At 40.2% G+C, this 7,265-nt stretch overlaps 1 pseudogene; it reads right to left on the bottom strand.

Annotated features, from left to right (window-relative positions):
* Positions 1–651: 651 nt before the first annotated feature.
* Positions 652–6,933, bottom strand: LOC109438382 (large ribosomal subunit protein uL1 pseudogene; annotated as a pseudogene).
* Between the last annotated feature and the right edge of the window lie 332 nt (positions 6,934–7,265).

The raw sequence follows: 7,265 nt of genomic DNA, 5'->3' as shown, positions 1-7,265 counted from the left end.
ACTCTTTTGTTAAGTACACATGGTAAGATGTGTATTTGTATAATGACCCAATGCATATGTGTGCACACATACTCCTGAATTAAAAGTTTCATTGGATAATATTTACCCTTAGTACAGAAGGTAGTGTACTCTTCTGCTATAGTCTGCTATAGTCTATTTTATATTTTTTTCTATCTCAACTTATTTTATTTTTAAATTCTACCCTATCTTATTTTATTTTTAAAAATTCTGGAAGAAAATGGACTACATTGACTTCCTGACCCTTCCATGGATCTCAACCCTTATTAAAGCTTTCAGGGTTGAACCTCAACTGAATTTTTGGACCCTAGTTGGCAAGTCTGCATTTGCCCAATCTCCTCATTCACTACCTTACACCCAGTAAAATCTTCTATTTCAACAATCTTACATTTCATCAATCTTATACTTCATCTCTTTGGGATCCTGGCTTCTGCTTTCTCCTATGACAGTTGGTCAATAAGATACACTGACATTTAGCTCACCAGTGTGCTAACAATCTTTATTCTGCCCAACCCTCGCTGGCCCAAGCTTTTATGAAATCCAGTGGTTAGATCTGGTTAAGTCCTTATAGGGCCTTTAGTCACAGTTGGGTCTCTTTTTTTTTGGTAGCACTATGGTTTATTAAGGTCTGCCTTAGTACAGGCACTGGGGCTTTCCCATGGTGCTCTTTATATATAAAACCCAGATGTTCTGCCAGTGCTTTTTGAGCAACGACACCAGGAAATAGACAGCTAAGTGGATGTTGTACACAAGCCCATCAGCTGTCATTTTCACGTGGCCAACTGCCGCTGCCGGACACAGCACCCTCTTCACCTGGAACTTGATGGTGGATTTCACTTCACTGACTTTGGCCACCCTGTTCTCATTGTGGGTCAGCAAGGAAGGGAACTTGTCAGGCTTTTTCAGGCCGGGGCCCAGGATTTATGGGATCTGCTTGATCAAGAGACTCTGAAGCCCCAAAGACATCATACTTCTTGGCCAGCTTTTTGACCAGTTTCTTTTTCTCGTTGAATTTCTTCAGTGCTTCAATGTCCATGTGGGAGACATTCACAGCCTGGGCTTCGTCACAGTGCTGCTGGTCCCCCGGAACACATACGGAGAACTTGGGGCGGGTGTGGCTTTAAGCCTGGTGGTGTCCGAGAAGCATTTGTCCTTCTGAGGGTCATAGTTCTTCAAGTTGATTGGCAGCTCTACTGTCTCCAAAACCTTCCAGCGCTTGCACTGGTTTCCCTGCAGGACTTCCCGCACCGCCTCATAGAGGGTGTTGGGGGAGTCTGCTGCTCATGTTGCCTCGTGCTTCTCTCTTGACTTTTGATAGCCATAAATAATAAATAAGACTGAAAGTATTCTTTTCTGGAACAGAGATAAAAGACTAGACTAGATCATTAAAAAAGTGAGCCACTTCTTTCCTCAGATTTCTGTACAATCAGATTCTCTCATCTCTTTCTACCTGTCCCCCTCTGTTCCTGCCTCTTTTCCATCTTTTCCTCTTCTCAGAGCGAGGTGATAAAACTTGTTACCATGAATGTTTGATGTTTGCTCTGCCTATAGAACTATAGCTCTGCCCAGAATTCCTGCAGAAATGCTAGATTCATGCAGGTTCACCAGCGACTTTCACTCTCAGAAATCAAGGCCAGTCTAACTATTTGTAAGTACATAAATCATTTTAGGGAAGGTGAAAGTTCATCTGGCCCAATATTTCTCCTCTGTTTTTGGTTTATCTTAATTCCATTTTGCTATTTTTTCACCACACCCTCAATCTTCTCTGTCTCCAAAAGAAGCATAACTGCCCCTCTTCAACTTTTATAAACTCTGTTAGAACCACTTTCTTCAATAACTAATTCCATATGTTGTATACATGAGCTCCATCAGGATCCTTCCTCCCCTCTCTGCTCTCTCATTTTTGCATGGCATCACTCAGTGTTTGAATCATTACAAGTGAAAGGAGAACACACTCTCCAATCCCACACCAGCAGCACCTTCTGTACGGTGTGTTCCATGTGTTTCATCATTTAAAAGGTTTTGTGGAAGTTTTTCTAACCCAGTGAGAAACACTGCAGTGGGAAGTTATATACTGTTAGGAAGCTGCTTTAAGGTATTTGCCATGCCTCACAGGCATGGAACTCTGTGGATGTGGTCAGCCTGTAGAAGCTGTGCCAAGGTTCATGAAAGGAAGAGTGATGCATGGTGAGTATTTTTTTTCATAGTACCAATTTCTTCCTCCCTGCCCCTTCCCAATATTTTAAACATGTAATTGGATTTGCTCCACAGGTTCAAATGACTGCCTCTTTCTAAACACTGGCCTTATATGTGCTGACACCCGTTGTTGGAGGCACTTGTAAGCCAAAGGGGACTCGATAGATCCCACGTCTCTCATTTGACCCCATAGTGCATTATTTAAGGGGGTTCTTTTGTTTGACTCCATAATATAGTATTCAAGTAAATAAGCTGATGCCAGTCTGCCTAAATAAAATATCCAAGCTCTGCTACTTATTCACTGTGGATCTTGGGGAAGTTATTTAAACTTTCTGTGCCCATTTTCCTCATCTGTAAAATGGAGTTCATAAAACTACTCTCCTGAGAATTAAATCAGTTCATGCATGAGAGTGCCTAGCACATAAGTAACAACCCAATATATGTAGGCTAGTATTATTTGGCATTTCTGTGTTCTACCTCCTCCATTCTCCAAAACCCTACCCTAGGAACTCTTCCATGAACGGATAGTTAGTAGAGTTCTACGAGATCACATTGGTCCTTGGAACTGTATTCTTTCTTTTTTTCGTCTCTGGTTTTACTTTGCAAACTGCTGAGATCTTACATTTATAAATAGTATGGACATAAGATTTTTGCATTTGGAGCTCTTCTAAGGGGCACAGTGACTCCCAGCAGAGAAAACAAGAAATTTTCAGACATGTCTGTGTCTCTCTAGGGAAACAGCTGCGTCACTTCCCCAGTTGACCTCAAGGAATGAGTAGGAACCAGTCCCATCCAGTTTTTCCTGCCTAATTATTCCTATTACCTTCTCTGTCTCAGCTATTCCTTTGGTATTTGTTAATTATTCTGTAAGAGGCCTTTAAGGTATGTCTTTTCTTTATGCAATTTAGCCAAAATCACATTGTAGGGCAACACTAATTTTAATGGTACTGGCAGGTGCTATTGCTTGACTTTCTAAACTCTTTTTATACCTAATTTTTAGTTTGTATGGGTAATTTCATGAAATGGTGTAATCACTTTCTTATATCTTTCCCTGGGTTAACAGCCATTTTTATTTTTTTAGGCAAGTGAGCTTCAGATAAAGGCTGTGGTTTGACAGGATTGAACACAAAGTTAACTGAATCTTTTACTAAATTGGCAAGTTAATTGAATGAATTAATTCATTTATTAGTTCCTTCAGTCAACTTTCTTGAATAGTTGGTCAGTTATCATATAGATAGAGCCTGCAACAGTTTCACTTCCCCCCAACCCCATGCAAACACATAAATTGTTGTGGTTCTCTTTAAGCAGTGCTTGTTCTCAAAACCCTGCACTGGAGATGTTTTCAGGTAACATACATAGGTTGTCTTTGCAACTCCTCTTCTTCCATGTGTGAATCAGTTCAGAAGAATAACAGATTTGTACGAACTACCAGGTTGTTTCTGTCTTGAATCACTTACCAAATGGCTTTGACCTTGAAGGGCAAACTCAGCATTGGTTTGTGTCCTTTCTTTATCACCAAGTAGATCAACCACCTATTCTATAGGGACTTGGGGGCAAGAGAACTCTCAGTGGCTGGCTTATTTCTCAGGCGTGATAGTGTGGCAGTGCTTGTCAGTAACTCAGTTCTTATAGTTACAGGGTCTGTCTCTTAGTTTTATAGGACTCAAAATTTATTTTATTAATTTCCAGGCAGTAATAATAACTAGTACATAATCCTTAAAGTGTGGAGGCATAGCTCTAAGTACTTTAGATATGTTACTCTACTTAATGCTTTCAACAGCCCTATGACATAAGTTCTATTACACCCACTTTATAGATGAGGAAATAAAAATGTCCCAGAAGGATGAGGTTCTTGCCTGAGGTCCCATAGCAAGTAAATGGTGATATACAAGTCCCAGAGCTGGTGAGGGTAGAGCCAGAATTTAAACTCAAGCAGCCTGGCTGTGGAGTCATAACTACTATACCAAGGGACTGACTTAACTCTTGCTGAAACCAGAATGGAAATTGATTTATTTACAAACAGAGATATAATTACTATGATAATAAATGTAGGCTATTTTCTCTGGTCACTCCCTCCCAGTGAGAAAATTCACTTGAAAGCCCAAATCATGGTCAATTATTCCTAGCTGAGCATAAAACCACAACAAAGACATTAAAAAATTCATCAGATTGGACAGGTGGGAAACCAGGAAACATCATTGATCCCTCTGAGCTCCAGCTTTCTTTTTCAGAGACACATTCATATTTGGAGACGAGAGGTGATGCCTAGGTCTTGCTTTACAAAGTCTTAGGGTAGTGCCAAGAGTCTGGGGCACCATTACTAGCTCCACCCTGGGAAACAAGCAGAGAGGGAGCCAAGGTGAGGTGCCAAGAGAACAGAGAACAATGTGTGATGTGTGGGAAGGCTCCAAGCATTCTGGAATAATTTCCTGAACCGGAGTCCAGTGTTTGTCATGGACTTTTATATGTGCCTCTGGTATGGGCGTCCTGGGAAGAGTTAAAGGAGTTACCAAGGAGGAGACTTGATTTTGAGGACTGTGAGGAAGCTGCACGGATCACCCTTCCTTCTTCTAGGGATGTGCTTAGAGCTCTGACAGTGGTCCCAGAATCAGACTATCTTCTATCTTGGGTGGATCGAGTCACAATAACACTCCTTACTCTCAAATTCCTTTTTAAAAAACTTTTATTTTGAAATAATTATAGATTCAATAGATTCATAAGAAGTTGTAAAAATAGTACAGAGGGCTCCTTTACCCAGTTTCCTTGGGTGATAACATTTTACCTAACTACAGTATAATATCAATTCACATTGGTACAATCTACAGACCTTTTTCAGATTTCACTAATTTTATATATACTTATATGTGTGTGTGTAAATTTTTCTGTGCAGTTTTAGCATATGTATGTGTAAACACCACCGTAATCAAGATACAGCACTCTTCTATCACCACAAAGACCCTTGAATTTCCTTTAAAGAGGAAAAATTAACTCCTGAAGGGCACTCTTAGCTCATGCTGCTACAACATAATTGAGCAGGTTAGAGTTTCCTTTATATCCTTTACACTTTATTAATACTTTTGTGTGAATACATCTTATTCATATCTGAGGACGTAACAACACTTGGATCTTTTTGACTGGATTGGGAAGTCAAGTTGCTGCCATTTTCAACACACCCTTAGGCAGCAACCCGAGGAGGCGGGAAATTGGCCTGTGTTGTTTAGCCCAGCACCCAGCACCTAGAACAGGGCCTCGGACAATAAACATTTCTGAAATGAATTAACTCATGTATCTGGATTCTTACTACTAATGCTGTCAGTGAGGGGGCCTCCACCAGCCCTGTATACTTCTATTCCAGCTCCTTGACTGACATTGATTTGGGGTCTGTTTCACTCATAGAAATTTTATTACACTGTTATTTAATGAATTATTGCCTATAATGGACTACTATGCACTTTTAACATTTTTTTTAAACATAACTGCCATTAAAAATTGTTTGGTTTAGAGTAAATGTGTTTGACAGATATACAATGGATACTGCTCGTGCCTGCCCTCTCCCTCCTCATCTGCCTGCTAGACTTTTTCTTCTGGCAACTCTTCATCTCATTAGGCTAAAACACCTACCAACTTGTTGATATTCATGTCCCCCCCGCCCAACCCTCCAAACATAAGTTCTCATGAAAATCACAAAAGAGCAGTGGAGCAAATGACACTTTTTTTTTTTTTTTGAGTGCCAACTATTTGAGTTTCATTTTATCTGCTGCATAACTCTTGTTATGGTGATAAACAACCAATCACTGGCCACATAATTGGAGCTTTTTTTAATGACTGGACTAGGGTTGTTTCATGGTTATTGAGTGTCCCAGTGTGAGAAATTCTTAGTTACAAAGGGAAACCCGCAGGTGGAAGTGATAGAGTGAGGAGGGGGTGAAAAGCCAGGTTGGAAAATAACTAAGGAGAAGGGCAGATATTTTCTTTGACTACTGAGATAGACACCTGACTCCTCTCACTGATACTGAAAATTCAGGCAATTCATTCTTGTGCCAACAAAGTATAGGCCTCAGATGTCCAAATGGACATTGGTTAAACTGCCATTTGAGCTAGCTTTTCTTTCCAATATTCTCAGGTTGGACAGCAGCATTACCTTTTCCTGCTCTAATGTTTGATATTTATTTGAAATTCTTTATGCTATTAGTATGTTAATTCCTCTGACACAGTCTTTCCATAGTGTCTGGACTCTTGAAACTAAGTGTCTAAATGGTATCCTGACTTCAGAAACCGCCTCTCCTTGCTTATACTCCTATCCATACTGCCAATTATTTCCAGTTTAGCCGTTAAAAATCCGTGCTTTAACAAGGAGCCTATGGCTTATTACTGGATCGAGTCAAGTCAAAACAGCTCTTGTCTTTAACCTGACCCCTCTATCCCTGTGTCCTTGAGGACTGTACACTCCTTTGATGGCCCCCTTCACACAACATCTAACTCCTATTAATATATACAACAAGGACACACACAATAGGTAGTGATTAAACTCATATTATTAATTTTCAAAGCATGCCATAACAAAGTATACAAACTTGGTGGCTTAAAACAACAGAAATTTATTCTCTTACATTTCTGGAGGCCAAAAGTCTGAAATCAAGGTGTCTGCAGGGTTGCGCTCCCTCTGAAGGCTCTAGGGAAGAATAGTTCCTTACCTCTTTCAGCTTCTGGGGGCTCCATGTGTTTCTTGGTTTGTGGCTGTATAAATCCAATCTCTGTTGCTGTCTTCACATGCACTTCTCTTGTCCCTGTGTCTCCCCTGGGTGTCTCTTATTAAGATACTTGTCGTTGGATTTAGGGTCCACCTAAGTAATCCAAGATGATCTCATCTTGAAATCCTTAATTACATCTGTAAAGACCCTTTTCCCAAATAAGATCACATTCACAGGTTTCAGGGGCTATGATGTGGACACGAGGTGTGATCAAACAGCACAGTGACTGTTTAAATAAAAAAAAAATTATTACAGTAAAAGACATGTTGCCATTAATCCCCCCACTTCTCTTTGAACACA

Source organism: Rhinolophus sinicus, chromosome 6 (genome assembly GCF_057876585.1).
Source record: "Rhinolophus sinicus isolate RSI-liver-muscle chromosome 6, RSI-T2T, whole genome shotgun sequence".
NCBI classification, from domain to species: Eukaryota; Metazoa; Chordata; class Mammalia; order Chiroptera; family Rhinolophidae; genus Rhinolophus; species Rhinolophus sinicus.
Note: the sequence above shows the minus strand (reverse complement) of the source record. Positions and strands in the feature narration are given on the sequence as shown.